A 14956-nucleotide genomic window follows, 5' to 3' on the forward strand; every position below is an offset into this window, starting at 1 on the left:
TTGTCAGGCGAGGGGGGGGGGGGGGGGAATCTCTGTTTGCGTGTTCTGCTCGCTGCGCCTTGCCCCCGCTAACGCGGCACCAGAGACGCTCCCCGTGTAGGCTGTTCAGAGGGGACACCAAGGGGGTTGGTTTGGATTTGAGGTCAGGATAAGGTATGTAGCGCACAAAGCATCCCCCCTTCCCAAGCACAACCTCCTGGCTTTTATGTAACTTCCCTGCTTCCTTTTAACTAGGGCATGATTCCCTGAGACTAATGGCAAATGCTGCATTCCCGGCGGGGGTGGGGGGGTGGGGTGGGGAGAGGAGGGGCGAGTGTCTAAATGGATGTTGCTCTTGGCTTGGACACCTGGGTAAACCCCTGCCCCTTTTAGTTACTCCTTCCTTCCACTCTTGACTTCTCCTGTCCCCTCTGCCGCCAGTATAACTTGAAAAGAGCAGGGAGTTGCACCCCTGAGCATCTGAGTGGGGGTGTCTATGCTGCATTGCTTACCTGACTGCTATCTGCATTGAGGCTAGGCTAGCTGCAAAAGAGGCAGTGCAGTAGGGTTCGAGTAGGGGTTGGGGGAAGCTCGCTGGCCATTTTACTTTAGTTTGTTCATAGCCATTTCTGTGAAGCTGGGAAGGGGGAATGTTTTCTCATGAACGGAGTAGTTGCTTTGCTGGGGAAATCTTGGATTTCCCTTCTGATAGCCCCCACACATCCCTTGCACCCTTCTCCTCTCGCTACCTCCCCACCAAGTCTATGGCTTCTGCAATGCGGTGGGTGTGGTTACATAGTAAATTGTAACTGGTCCTCTGCAGTGGCAGCGCTGTATTTCTTTTGCTTTTGGCATTTTCAAATAAAAGATTTCCAAAGGTTTTGCTCAGCTGATGCCTGGAGTTAAGTTGGGACAAGCTTCTTTAGTGAGATGATAAAGGGAAAACAGATGGGTCCGGGATAGAGATACTGTGGGGACAATCTTAGGCAATCTTCGTCCTTTTAAGCCACAGCTTTCATTATTTTCTGTTTGGAATTTTTGCTGCTTTACATTGTTCCTGTTGAATTGCCTTTGCAGAGGTCTTACCTGTCTTTTCAAAACAGTTTACACTTTATTCAAGATAGCCAGGTGTGCTCAAGTTATATTTAGTTGCAGAAACTACTTTCTTAGTTACAATATCTTTTGTCACATGATGAAAATTTCCCCCGACAACTCAATATTGATTTAAAAGTGTTATGGAAACAAAAATAATAACATGTACTGCATGTATGGGTAATGTGAGCATATTTGTTTTGTATCTCTGGTAAACTCATTATATTCTGGTCATAGGTTTAACTAAATCTTAAATTCTAAAATAGCTTTCTTTTTTGGTCAAACAAAAGTATAATAAGCTATTTGTTAGGATTTAGAATTGTTTTACAAATGGACTTTTCTTGAATTTTAAAACTTTTGGTGTTGCATTTCGAGATTGTGACAAAACTGTAACTTCTGTTAATTTCCTTCAGCTTAATTGGAAAGAAGAGTAAAAATATCTTAATTTCAGTATAGTTGTAGAAATTAAATTCATGTCCATGGCCTTTTTTTAAAATTTTGCATGCCAGTAAAAAAAAACAACAACTATGAAAAGTAAAATGTGGACACTCATGTTGCTGCATATAGTTTATCTGGCATAAACACTAAGCTTGTGCTTCCTGCAAAACATTTCATAAAACTAAGACTGCTGTTTTATGCATTATTTCCCCCCAGTAGGAACAATCACAAAGTGCCAACTTTGAATTACAATCTTTTTTAGTGAAAAGGACTGAGTTGTCTTAGATCAAGACAAAATATTTTAATATAATGATTTTCTTAGTGATGCGCTTTCCCCTCATAAGTGATTAATTTGAAAGCAGTTCTTGTATTTATTCTTGTATGTTACATAGGACTTTGGCTGTATAAGAATTATTCAAGTGTTGAAATACTAGGCCCTGGATGTTAAATGGTGTTATGATGGATACTTCTTAGCTACATTTAACCAAGTTCACTTATAAAACCGTGTACCAAAGAGATCTCTGCTTAGATAGATGAGAGATCCATTCATGTACTGAAAGAATCTTTCAAGGTTTGAAAGAAATGATATGGCCTTTTCTTGTCATCTTATATACTTACCACATGATAGACTATGGAGGGCATTTGCTGTACAAGGTATTATTTTTCTCAGGCATAGTAAGATCATCCTCTTGCCCTTTTGAGTTGAAGTTTCAAAGAAGAATTAAAATTTGCAAATCAGTAATCACATTCGTGATGGTAAAAAGAAAACTCTGAGTGGCCTGAAGAGTAAATGCAAGTGTATTTTCTGTTAGAAGTTGACATCATGAAAAAAACAGGTTGTTTGTGTGTGTGTGTAGTCTGTCTTAATCATCTCTTCTCTGTCATTCAACACTTGAATCTCTAGCTTTGACTCTTATATAATATAGAAAATAGACTTAGTCTTCAAAACCCTGAAACATTCATCTTTAGCCCCATAGAGAGGTTCTTAGTGGTGCAGTTGTTACATATGTTTCCTTTAAATGTTGGCCACTAATCTGTTGGAAATGTGTCAGATGCTCTGCTCCTCTGAGAGAAGTACAGCTTTCCTTTGCTGTTATTTGATTTGCTTTGGCTGCAAAGAATTGTGTGATCAGAAGCCAGGAGAACTGTAGCAGTGAAGTCATTGCACTGCTCTATGTTGTGACATCACTATGGCTCAAAGGAAACAAGGGTGGGGCAGGGAAAACCAGACTGTCTGAACCATCTTGGTGGATTCAACTTTGTCTGCTAAATGAATGAGACTGTCCTTACTTCAAGTTGAACTGCACCATAAGGTATTTTTCAAAAAATTGCAAAGTAGAAGTAAATTAAAACCTGCATGTGAGGGTGTGTTTCACAGATAAAACAGAAAAGGATTTTATGGTATGGTGGGAATCACTGTTCTAAAATGTGGGGAGAAAACAAGTGAACAATAGGCATAATGTTTCAAATGTTTTCATTTGATCAAACACATTTCCTAATTTTCTTCAAGTGCAATAGAATTAACGTTTTTATTAAAAGTTCTTGATTCGGAAGATGTGTTAAGTCACACAATAAATAATATATCTTTTTGAACAGGGAAGAGTCTTCCTATGGTGGTTGGGCTTTTATTTTCTTCTTTTACTGAAGTTATGTAACTTCAGTTGACAAGAGAAAAAACCTAGAAATTCCTCAAAGTAAGATTAAATTTTTTTGTTTCCTGTGTAGGAAATTGACTTCTAGTTGTATTTTGTCTTATTTATCAGTTACTATAGAGCTTAAATATTTTTAGCTTAGAATTTTAATGCAGGAATTATTATTGTGGGTTTCCTACCCTGAACTAACATTTTTTAATAATTATTTCTGTGGACAAGAAGTTAGAAGATTGATTAATTCAAACTTCTCTTTTAAAGTATTATTGGTTTTTTTTTTTTTTTTAGGGTTGGTATGATTATGCATATCATGTTTAATAATGGAAATTTCTGCAAATTGTTAAAGTATGTTTAAGATTCCTCTTAGCCAGGGTGACCCTACATGAGAGATGCACACCAAAATACACACATGAACATTATGTATAAATGTATGTGTATTACATGCTGTTCATAAATATATATATACATATACATATATATATATATACATGTATGTATACAAACTGTAGAGCTACACCTGGATCCAGACTTCAAAAGCAAAAGTGTAAGTAGAAAAAACTAACAAGAGTGAGAGAAAGTGAAATTAAATAGAGAAAATTGCAAATCTAATGGTTGTATTTTCTTTGGTACATTTTTAGACCTTAGAATGATTAGGGAAATTGCACAGTGTTCAAGTGTAAGGTTTCATTAGCTGTAACCCCATAATTCTTTTGTAGTCATAGTCTAGAGAAAAAGCTGACAACTTAATTTCTAGAATGCTGGCATTTTGATACATTGTTCTTATGGTCTTCACTTAAGGGAGAAAAGATCAGTGTTAGATTTAAAAACAAAGGAAATAAAACCAAATGGCTTTGAGTATGCTTCCCCTTCCCTCTCTCCCCTCCAGATAAATTATGAGCTCCATGACGGCAAGGCACTGGTGCCTAGCATGGACAGAAGCACATATTAGGTACGCACTTGTTAAATTGATTAGAATTGAGGCTTCTTGTAAAAGTACTTTCCCATAAAGAGAATGTTTAAAAAGGTTCATTTACTTTTACTCATGTTTCATTTTAAAATTTCTATTACTGAACTCATCTATGCTGCCTTTTTTTTTTGTTTTAATGGCCTAATATTCTTTGTAATGACCTAACTACTTATATTCTCAGCTGTAAATTAGGCAAGTACTGGAGGTTCTGCCATATGGGAGAAGAGAACAGTGCAGGTATCAGGGGAAAAAAAGAATTGCTTCATTGAGAGAAGCCCTTCTCTTCCTAGCCCTAATTGGTGTTACAATGAGCATCAGCAGAGAGGGAGATCTCAGAAGAAAGGGATAAATGATATGATGATATAAAAGGAAACTGGAAAAAAAACTGAAAAAAAAATCAGTACTGCTGATAATAGCTGCAGTTTCACTAGAGGAAATAGTTCTCTGTTGTAGGAAATCTGGAAAATCTTTTCCTTTTGTATTTCTGAAATTTAATATATTGGAAACTCAGTTTCTGTGCATTTGTGGCTTTTTTTGAAATGACTTTTTTGTATCACCATTAAAAGTATATTTTAATGTTCTGTGCCTATCATTATAACATCTCTATGGATTAATTACCCCATTTATACCTTTTCTAGAAAAAAAATCTTTAATTTATGTCATTTTCTATTATGAATTCTTCATTTCAAGAGAATTTTAGGTTAATCCAACCATATTCCTCCAAAATAAATAATTGGTGAATATGTCCTATGTGATAGGTGCTGTATAGATTATAACATTATATGGTACAAAATCCTTGCCCTCAAGGGATTCACAAAGTAGTGGGGGAATAATAAAAATATATGAAAAACCACAATACCAGGACAGTAAACTTCATGTGCTGTGTGCTGGGTAAAAATAAAGAAAGTGCCAAGAAGGTTCAGAGGAGGGAAACCTTTTCTATTAGGCATGAAAAACATGAGGGATTTTAATAGACAAAGATTTGGAATGAAGGGAATGGGAGGAATCATAGAAAGTCGTGTGAATATCATTTCTCATTTTGCGAGGTACTTTACACCTGTTTTTATTGTATTTCTCCCAATAACCTTGTCAGGAAAGAAGACTAAATAGTGATATCCCTATTTTTGAGCTGAGGAAACAAGTCCAAAGGGAATGCATTTTCTTAATTGTGTGGCCACTGGCAAGTGGTAGATTCTAATAGAATTACTCTCTCCCTTAAACCATATTGGAAATGGCATGAGCAAAGTGGTGCATATGATTTGAGACATTGGAAGAAACAGAAAACTCACTTTCTGTGAGGTGGTGGTGAAAAAAGACTGCAAGGGTAGGTTGGTCTAGCTGTAGAGGGTTTTGAATGCCAGGCTAAGAAGTTTAGAGTTTATTGGATTGACATTGAGGAGTGAGTGAAGATTTTTGAGTAAGGGAGTGCTATTCATCCAGGCCTCTGACTTCCTCTTGATATCTATGGTTTCAATTTTTTTCCCCTATTAATACTTCTACCAAAGAAAAGATGAAATGAAATTGAAGTCAGTCTCTTTATCAAGGTTTTAGGTTGGTTTAGTGACCATCCTGATGTCAGAAAAACCTGGGTTGAAATTCTGCTTTGGCCACATATGACTTGCCATGTAGTCATTGGCAAGATGTTTAACCTCCATGCAAATTTGTAAGATTATAAGTTTCAGAAAAGTTGTGGACCAGCATTTATGGAGAGGGTTACTGTAACAGAAGCTTCCCAAACTGAAATTCCTTTTCCCAAAGATGGAGTGGAGAAGAAAATATTTGAAAAGAAGAAGCCTTGTGAAATAAAAATGGGGGCAGGGAAGAGGAGAATTCTGTGGAAAAGTGGAGAGAGAAGGAGATATATTGATGGATTAGAGAGAGAGATGGCCAACAAAACTGGAACAGCAGCCAGTAAGGAGCATTTGTGATTAGGGGAGTTGCTTCCGTAAGGGGGTAACATTAGTTGTATACTCTGTCTGTTGGATAGGAAATGGTCACAACAAAGGTCCTCACTCTGCCCTTGGGTGTGGTGAAAGGCTACTCTGTTAGGTGACTAGGCTCATGCTCACAGGATTTAATTATTAGTTAATTAATTTTCAATCCTCACAAAACATAAAGGAATCATTGCAATGGCAAGGGGTAGAGGGAAGGTCTTGTTGTGATAATGGTTTCCTACCCGATTATGTGTATTTTGGAATAATACCCCATCCTCCCCACATCAGTTACCTTTGGACACTATAGTTCACAGAATCTCAGAATTGGAAGAGACCTTTAGCAGGGGTTTTTAACCTGGGGGCAGAGTTTGTGAAGTTAATTTTTTTTTTGATAATTGTATTTCAGTATAATTGGTTTCCTATGTAATACTATTTATTTTATTCTATGCATTTAAAAACAATTCTGAGGAGTCTGTAGGCTTTACCAGAATGCTAAAAAGTTTCATCATACAAAAAGGTTAATAATCCTTACCTTAGAGACCATCTGGGTAGTCTTAAACTTCAACCAATCTACAAACATTTATTAAATGTTTATGAAATGCCAGATACTATTAAACATTGGTGATACAGAGGAAAAATAAGAGCACAAAACCAGTCTCTTCTTTTAAGGAGCCTACATATTAATTGAGGGAGACAACATGTAAATAAATAAATAAAATAATAAAATAATAAATAAAATAATAAAATAAATAAAATAAGTAAATAAATAGGTATGTATAAGATGCTTACAGAGTAGAAGGAATGAAACTTAGAGGTGAAAGCTTAGGTGTCTGGGGAGGTCAGGTAACCTTTGAGCTGAGACTTGAAAGGAGTGAGTAGCGTCAAGAGATAAAGGTAAGATAGGAGAAAATTCTAGGCCTGGGAGATGGCCAGCAAAAAGGTACAGAGAAAGGAAATGGAGTGTAGTGTGCAGGCAACAGCAATTGGGCTTTGTATTCCTGGATTGTAGAACTTATGAAGGGGAGAGTAAAATGTGGTAAGACTTGATAGGTAGGAGGAAGCAGGCAGATTATTAAGAGCTTGATATGCCAAAGGATTTTCCATCTTAGAAGTAATAGGAATTCACTGTGGTTTATTGAGCATGATTTGACCCTGTCAGTCCTAGGAAAATAACTTTGGGAACTATGTGGAAGATGGATGGAAAAGGGTGAAAAACTAGAGACAGGAACACCAATTAGAAGACTATTGCAATAGTCTAGTCAACAGGTGAAGTCAGGCCTGAAGTAGTCTAGAGGCCATGAGTAAAGTCAAGCGTATAACATGAGACATTGTGAAGGTAGAAACAACAAGATTTGGCAACCAATTGGATAAGTGTGGTCAGTGATAGTGAGCAGTCAAAGAAATGTTGTGAACCTAGGTGACTTGGAGGATAGTGGTGCCTTCAGAAGAAATAGGGAAATGGGGAAGAAGAGAGGATTGGGAGAAGAAGGCTTATGACATGTTTGGGACACTTGAGTTTCAGATCCCTGTGGGATATCTGATTTGACATTAATTCCCATCTATAAACTTATCCAATAAATAGTCATTTGGCTTTTGATTGAAGGGGTAACTCATTATTCCACAAACTAGCCAAGTCCACTTTTGGAAAATGTTAAGTGTGAGGAAGTTTTTTCTTTACTTGAAGTCTGTATTTGCATCTCTGTAACTACTCCTATTTGTTCTTCATTCTTTCTCCCTAGGTCTAAGCAATACAAACCTGAGCCTTCTTTCATATGAGGGAAGATCTTCAAGCACTTGAAGCCATCTATCATATTGTTAATAGATTTGTCATAGAATGGCACACTTCAGATTTATTTGGTAGATCATCTGGTTTGATACTCTCATTTTGAAAAAGAGGAAATTGAGATTCAGAGAAAGTGATTTTCCCCAATAACACACCTGACAACGGACATTTTAAAGTTCCAGTAGTTAAGTGTTGGAAATAGGAAACATAGAAAGGCAGACATCCAGACTCCTCTACTTGCTATTTGTGTGATCTTTAATCTTAGTTTCCTCATCTGTAAAATGGGATGGGGGGAGGGTTAGAGAAGATGAACTCTATGGTCCTTTTCAACTCAAAATCCTATGATCTTGGGGACAGAGAAATGACTTGTGGGCAGGAAGTGTCACTGATATCAGATAACTAGAAGGGGTATGTGTGGTGGGGAGAGGGTGGCAGGGATAATGAAGAAAAAGAACTGCTTAGAAGTTAAATAAATTCATAAAGATGGGACTCATAGAGCATCCTCCTGTGGCAGGAAACTAAAGTTAGAAGATGATTCAGGAAGTCCTTGTTGTGGGAGCCTAGGAACAGGAGTATCCAGCTTGGAATAGCACAATGTTTGGCAGCTGAAAAGAGAGTATTTTCAACCCAGTCTTTGGGTTGTACCCAAATCTAAGTCAAATAGGATTTATCCCTACCTCAAGTAGCTGAGAGAATAGATGGAAGGTGAAATAGGTTGGTACTGAGCAGCCAGATGTAGGTAAAATTGACTCTATGAATTGTGTACTTGTAATTTACTGTCTAGTTTGTGCTCTTAGCATTCTCACATAGTATGAATGTTGCACTCTAACTAAAATAGTTATATTGCTAACATGCTAATTGAATTGGGATTTAAGAAGCCTGGATTATAAGTTTGGCTTTTTCACCAACTATGTGACCATGGGCAGTAGGTCGTTTAAACATTTTGGGCCTCAGCTTTTTCATCTGTTAAAATGAGGGACTTGAGTTAGATTTCCAAGGTGCCTTTCATCTCACATATTAAAGAGATTATTTTGTTAGCTCTTAGAAAGGAAAGCATTGATCATTAAGAGCATAAGAAAGCTTCCCTGGCTAAGACCTGGAAAAGATTGACAGATTGATAGCTCTTTCTTGATTTGGAGCCAGTCTTGCCAAATTAATCTCATTTCCTTTTTAAATAAGGTTTCTACACTAATTTAGATAAAAGGAATACTGTAAACATACAGTAGTATGTCTGAATTGGAGTAAGGCATTTAGCAGACTGTCAGTCTAGTAGCCAAGATAACAGTATAGTTTGGTGGGTTTGGAGGTGGTTGAATGACTGGAACAAAAGATATGATTAATGATTTGATGTCAACCTGAATTGTTGTCTTATAACATGCCCTAGGGATCTGTTCTTGGGGCTTTTCTATTCAACATTTCTATCAATGACTTTAATGAATGCTTTAATCTGTGGATGTTACACAGTTCGGAAGATGAGTACCAATGTTGAATGACAGAATCAGATTCCCATAAAGGTTTTGACTAGCTAGAATCAAGATTGGATCAGATCCAATTCAAGTTAGCAAAACATCCCCTAAGTGCCTATAATATACAATGCAAATAGGTGGTAGATACACAAAGCCAAAAATGAAGTGATTGGTGAGATTGAATAGAGAGATATATGTTAAGTCCTACATTTTGGTTCAGGAATTCAAGATAGGAGACATGATTAGACAGTAATACATATGTAAGAGACCTGATGGGTTTAGATAAATGAAAGTGCAATATGAGTCATCAGTGTTAGATGGCATTAAAAAAAAAAAGGAAACCTAATATGATAATGAGCTGCATTAATGGAGCAATATATAGACTTGTTTTGCTTGGCCCAAAAGGGAAGAAATAGGAACAGTGACTGGAAATTGCAAGGACAGAGATTAAGGCTTTTTATGAGGAAACATTTCTAGTTATTTTGGGATGTTCACAAGCAGAATGGATTGCTTTGTCAGGTAATGAGTTTCCAGTCGCTGTGCCAGTCAAATGGAACCTAAAAACTCATCTTTGGTGGATGTTTTGAAGGAGATTCCTATACAAGTTGAATCAGCTGACTTTTGAAATTCCTTCTAGCTCTTGAGATTCTATATTTATCTATCTGATGAGAATAATGATAACAAAAAAGCTGGTCTTCAGCCCCAAAGTCAGGAAGAAAAATTTGCAGTTCCAAATTCATTAACTTTCATTTGGGGAGAAGTGGTTTTTAATTTGTGAACTAAGTAGCATATTGAGAAATTAGACACCTATTATCTGACCCTTGCCTCTCATTTGTGTGTTGTATAATCTTGGGAAAGTTCCTTATCTTAATTTGTTAAATGAATATAAAGGTACCAATTGACCTCATAGCTGAGATGAAGAGGTTGCAAATATGGATGAAGTATAACTCTTAGATTTGAATTTCAGATGCTTGTAGAGTTTTGCTAAGATGTGGAACGTCATCTTTTGGCATATAGAAGGGTTTCTTAATCTTTTTTCACGTTTTGAATTTCTTTGGCAGTCTGATGAAGGCTATAGAACCCTTCTTGGGATATTTTTAATGCATGAAATAAAATGCACGAGATTATAAAGGAAACCAATTTTATTGGAATAATTATCAAAATATTTTTAAAAGGTTCACAAACCTCAGGTTAACAATTCTTAGTTTATATACTCTTTGGTCTTTTAAGCTTCTCAGATGTTTGTTTTGGTAAGCCTGAGAGAAGTGTCTTAATTTGAACTATTCATATTGTCAGATAAACATCTAGACTTGACAGATAACATTTGTGAACAATGTTTGTTATTGGTATTAGGCAAATAGCTAGAATAGGAAGGTAAAGTTTTTACAAGAATAAGAGAGTAATTCTGTTGACAAAGATCACCCTAATGTATTTACATCTCCTAAGAGGTCTCAACATATTGATAAGTTCCACTTGTTAGCTGAAGGCATAGAGATTAAAAACTTTGTTTCTCCATTGGCATGTTACTACTTTTTTATTTTATTTTAAAAAAATGTTAATGAATGTAAACGGTAAGGGTATCTCTTCAGTTGTTTTGCACATTTGTTAATATGTTATTTTCTGTAACCACATCTAAGATTCTGGGCTTGTGTTGAAAAAGATGCACATGGCAGGGAAGCCTCAAAATGCCACCAAGCAGGACTGGGAGGAAAGACTAGAAAAAAACAAGAAAATCAGAATTATAGCTTTTTATTATAGTTGCTTGTTTTCAGCTGTAGCATAATGTAGATGCCTTATATAATAGGAATGTGTTTATGTATCTTCCACCATGCACCATGAAGCTTTTCTATAAGCACAGACCTGATCATCATGCAAATACATTAGGTCGGTGGTGGTTCTTAAATCACCACCCTCAAGCATCAGCTCTTCCTCAACTTTCTCGTTTCTATTGATAGCATTTACTAGCTTACAAATTTGGAGTCATCTTTTATTTTATGTCTTCTCCTCTTGATAGGAGTTCATAGGGGAAATGATTACACTGGTGTTAATAGGTTCTTGGGCCAGAGACTACTAGAAGCATCTAGTACAATATTGATGAAGAGCAGTTTCACAATGGCTCAAAGGTGGAAAATTTAGACACTAGAGGTTGTAGAAGAAAGGAAAAAAGTAGGCAGAAGACAATAGCAATCATTCTGGAATATCCTTAAATAGTTAGTTCTTTGGGAGATTGAACAGGTTTTTTCCCCCAAAGCACCAAGACCTCATCACACACAAAAAAGGGGGAGAAAATCAATAGATAAAAGTATGAAAATATATAGAAAAAATGTTTATATACGTGAGGGAAGTCATCTTTAAACAGCTTTGTTAAAATCAGCTCAGAATATAATTTCAGACACGATCCTTAAACAATATAGATTCCTAATAACAAAAGTTTAATTAGCATGACTTTCACTACTGAAAAGTAGAGAAAGGGGATTTTGGGTCTGCTTAAGTTGATAGCTCACCACACTGATTAATGACTCCTATGAGGCAAACCATTAAATGCAATGAACATTATTTTTTTATAAGCTGTCCTGATTTGCTTTTGAATTGTAATTCCTGATGACCAGTAGAGCATAAGGATAGTTTTTTCTCCTGTCTCTGAGAAGTACCATTCTTGATCTTAATACTTTTCTTAGAAATATAATCTGGCTTTCCCTAGCATTTCCATTTCAGTTTTAGGTGAACACTTCCTGCCTTATCATCTAGTAAAATTTGAAACGGAAAAACAGAACTCTTAAATTTAATCCTTCTGCTCTTGTCATTATTTATATTTGTAGAAAAATCAAAGTGCAATTGGTGGTTAAGTCTGAGCCCTTTAGCTAGACTAAACTGAGTAAATAACCAAGAGACTGTGATTAGATAGGGACTCACTAAAGAAAAAACCGAATGATGCTTTTACATTTGTATTACTTTAGGAAATTATCCTAGAATATAAAGATTGCTATTGCATAAATTAAGCTTTTCCATCAATAAAATAATTTGAAACTTAGTTTTGATTGAATGTAATTTTTAGCAAAATGGCTTTTTGACTACTTGGTTTTTGTTTTTTTCAACCCAAATTCACATTTACTTCTAGTTTGAGTGTGCTCTTCACAAGCAAGTAAATAATCCAGAACTTCTTTTTTAATCATCTTCCAGTTGATTGAGTTACCATTACTTGGTAGGTTGTTGTTCCTTTATTAATTCCTTGCTTTTTCTTAATCTATAAAGTAATTCATTAAAAAAAGGTGCCCTTATGGACTATGCACAGATTACCAACTTGGAAGTTTAGGCTGGCCCTACCCATTGCTGCTCCTATATCAGGCTTGACTAATTCAGAAATACTTGACAATGTTAACCTGAATTTTCTCTGCTTTTAGTGCTTATTTGGCAGCCCTGTTTATTTAGCCTGCATATCATCTTATTCTTGTTTTAATAATTCTGTCAATTGGATTTTGAAGCTTAGGAAAAAAAATTCCCAAAAAGCCTGATAATTATTTTTATGGCTTTCAAATGAAGGGCAAGTAAGTATCTGTTTTCCTGGTGGCCTTTATCTGATCTTCACGCTGAGCAAATTTTTGAATAAAATATTGGAGTAGGAAAGGGTAAAAGTTGAGGCAAGTTATACCTGCCTTATTCAAAGACAATATTTCTCATTGAGGAAATGCTATCAGCATTAATTAGCATCCCAAACAAATATATATCAAGTGTTCTTCTTCTGCCTTTCATGTATTCTGGTTCATCGCACAATGCCTGGCAAACTAGAGGTGCTTAATAAATGCTTATTGATTGTCTGATTTATAGTAGGTTAAGACAACTCCACTGTCAGTACAAAGGATCTGAAGGCCCCTGCTTGCTATTGGAAAATTTTATGGATTGAGAAAGTTCTGTCAGGAAAGTAGATTAGATCAGGGGTATTCAAATAAAAACAGATCCCTGCAGGCCACATACTGACTTAGAAAACCACAAATCAACATTATCTATATTGTATCAAATTTTTGTTTATTTTATTAAACATTACACAGTTACATTTTAATCTAATTTGGGTTTGCTTTGGAGTTTTGAAGGCTGCTTGGACCAGGAGATTGACACCTGTGGTTTAGGCAATCTAGTCAACAACCTCATTTTATAGATGAGAAAATGGCAGCCTAGAGAAATGAAATGACTTACCCAGAGTCACACAACTGGGATCAGAACTGGATTCAGAACCCTGGTTTACTGACTCTCAATCTAGTGTCCTTTTCTCTATATTATTCTGAGAGATAAGAAAGCCTTTCTTAGCTCAGGTACCTCAGTCATTCAAATTATCATTACCCCTCAGTCACCCCCCCCCCAAAATAAACTTTTATAGATTTTCACAGTGTTCAACAGGTGATTATTAATCAAATACTTCTTAAATATCCATTATAATGATCACATTTTAGGTCAAAATGATGATTTAGTGAAATTTTATTTTTTGATAAGAGGTTTATGGCATAGTAAACAGAGGATCAGCCTGGAAATCAAGAAGGCTTAGGGTTGACTCCTGTGTCTGATAGGTCCTAGCTTGTGGCAAATGTTAACCTCTCAGTGTCGGAGAGATTATAGGGTAGACTTCAAATTACAGAAAAGAGGCTGAAGTGTGTGTGTGTGTGTGTGTGTGTGTGTGTGTGTGTTTCATACTAGCCAAATTAATTAATGTTAATAAGTTTGTTTGGGATAAAGAGGAAAAATAACCTTAGTACTTGTAGATATTCTTGTATATGTAACCACGTGTTAAAAAATGTTTCTGCAGAGTCTCTACACTGGTAATTCCGTGCACCAATGAAATCATAGACTTGTTTGAACCAAAAAAAAAGTGTACTTTTGGGGGCTCTTGTATGTAAAATTAATTTATGTACTAATTTTAAAAAATGGAGTGTAATTGTAGTATTTTACACGGCTATGAGTTTGCAGTTGGTTCATATTTTTGCTTATAATTGCAATTGAATAGGAACACAGTCCTAAGTTTCATATTATATATGTAGGGGGCAGCTAGGTGGCGCAATGAATAGAGCACTAGCCCTGGAGTCAGGAGAACATCAGTTCAAATCCAGCCTCAGACACATAATATTTCCTAGCTGTGTGACTGTGGGCAAGTCACTTAACCCCAATTGCCTCACCAAAAAACAAACAAACAAAAAAACCCAAAACAAAAAAAATTATATATGTAAAGACACTCATAACAAACATGTGTTTTTTATATATATATATATATACACACACACACATAAATATGCGATACACATGATTATGTGATTATGTATGTGTATATATACCTATACATACATATATATGAGATTATTCCATCATTTCAGTCATGTCCAATTCTTTGTGACCCCATTTGGGTTTTTCTTGGCAAAGATACTGGAGTGGTTTGCCATTTCTTTCTCCAGCTCACTTTACAGATGAGGCACTGAAGCAGAAAAGGTTAAGTTACTTGTCCAGGGTCGCTTTGCCAGTAAATGTGTTAGGCCAGATTTGAACTCAGGAAGGTGAATCTTCCTAACTTCAGGCCCAGCACACCATCCACTGTGCCATCTTGCTGCCCTGTATATACACATACTTGAAAAAATATTATCCAAATAGTAATGATACAATTTATAATG

At 36.0% G+C, this 14956-nt stretch overlaps 1 protein-coding gene across 11 annotated transcripts in view; it reads left to right on the forward strand.

The window, feature by feature from the left end:
* Positions 1 to 14956, forward strand: part of LOC114053830 (band 4.1-like protein 3) — a 291289-nt gene that overhangs the window by 107317 nt on the left and 169016 nt on the right. The window lies entirely within an intron of this gene.

This window comes from Vombatus ursinus, unplaced genomic scaffold, assembly GCF_900497805.2.
Source record: "Vombatus ursinus unplaced genomic scaffold, bare-nosed wombat genome assembly UNPS02014812.1, whole genome shotgun sequence".
Classification (NCBI taxonomy): domain Eukaryota; kingdom Metazoa; phylum Chordata; class Mammalia; order Diprotodontia; family Vombatidae; genus Vombatus; species Vombatus ursinus.